The following is a 1,297-nucleotide window of genomic DNA, read 5'->3' on the forward strand; positions in this document are numbered from 1 at the left end:
GAGGGAAGCCAACCCCTGCATGAGCATGCTGGTTTTCGTGGAGAAACTGCGAGGGCTGGCCCTTACACCAGATGGTCGAGGCTGCTCTCAGTGGTATTTTCGCCACCCTCCCACAGACCAGCCAGGCGCAGAGACTCACCGTGGAGCAGGAGACCCAGAGACAGGACCATGGGGCCGGGGAGCGGCGCCCCAATGCTGCAGCACCGCCGGGGCTGCATTGATGCTCTGTGACCAAGGAGCAGCTCCAGTTCCTCCCCAACCTGACCCGTCCTCTCCTCTTCTCTGATGCTTCTCACCACTCCCCATTTCCTCTCTAGCATGCCCCAGCCACGGCATCTCTATTTAAGGCTGGAGTCTGAGACCAGACGGACATCGCTGGAGACAGACCAGGACAGGCGCTATRGGTGGGGGTGGAGGAGAGGATGTTCGCTGAACCCACCACATCAAATGCGGCCTTGATTTTTGTCAGGGACCTGCACCCCAGGCCAGCAGGCTCAGGCAGCTCTGTGTCATGTCTGTGTGGCTCCACAGCAGCTCAGACACCTGCACGAGACTGCACTTTTCCAAAAATGTGGAAGCAGACTTCCAGCTGGGAGCTGTTTGCAAAGACAACATTTCATCCGCATGTGGGTGAGGTTGGCATTTCTGCCCTCACCAACAGTTTCTGCAGAGTTCCTGGTGGGAAAATGTCACCTGCCACGTTAATGAATGACGAACCCCAGGAGCTTTCACTTTCCCTGGGGCAGGGTTCGGCAGGGTGTGGTCCAATTTCCGCCTTGCCCTTTGCCCACCTTTTGTTCTCCCCGGGCGCTCAGTGTGGAGCCGGGACCCGGCCAGATGACTGTTTGCATGGGCTTCCACTAACCCCAGGGATGTGCTGAGCACTCCAGGTAGGTCCTTCTCCACCACCCCTCCCGGGACACTGGCATCCCAGAGGCTGCCCACACACAGCAGCCCCCACGTTTTGGGCTACTCCACCCACCTCCATCCCCAGCCTAGGATGCTCTCCTCATCCAATATCCCTTTCCCAGAATGGTATAGGCAGAGGGGACATGAGAAGGGATGGACTGCGAGGTATGCAGTGACTCGGTGCTTCCTTCAAATGCACTAGTTTGTGGTGCACTTCCAACCAGCTCCCATACCTGACCATTTCTTGCTCACCTCAGGAGCTTTCTTTGCCCATCCTTGCACAGTCTGTCCATTTGCTTTTCTTTCCCTATATTTCCACACCCCAAACTTGACTCCCTTTGCTCCATGTCTGTCCTGGACCCAGCACAGTCCTCATGATCCCCTCCCA

This window comes from Apteryx rowi, unplaced genomic scaffold (genome assembly GCF_003343035.1).
Source record: "Apteryx rowi isolate R43461 unplaced genomic scaffold, aptRow1 scaffold_1900, whole genome shotgun sequence".
In the NCBI taxonomy this organism is placed as follows: Eukaryota; Metazoa; Chordata; class Aves; order Apterygiformes; family Apterygidae; genus Apteryx; species Apteryx rowi.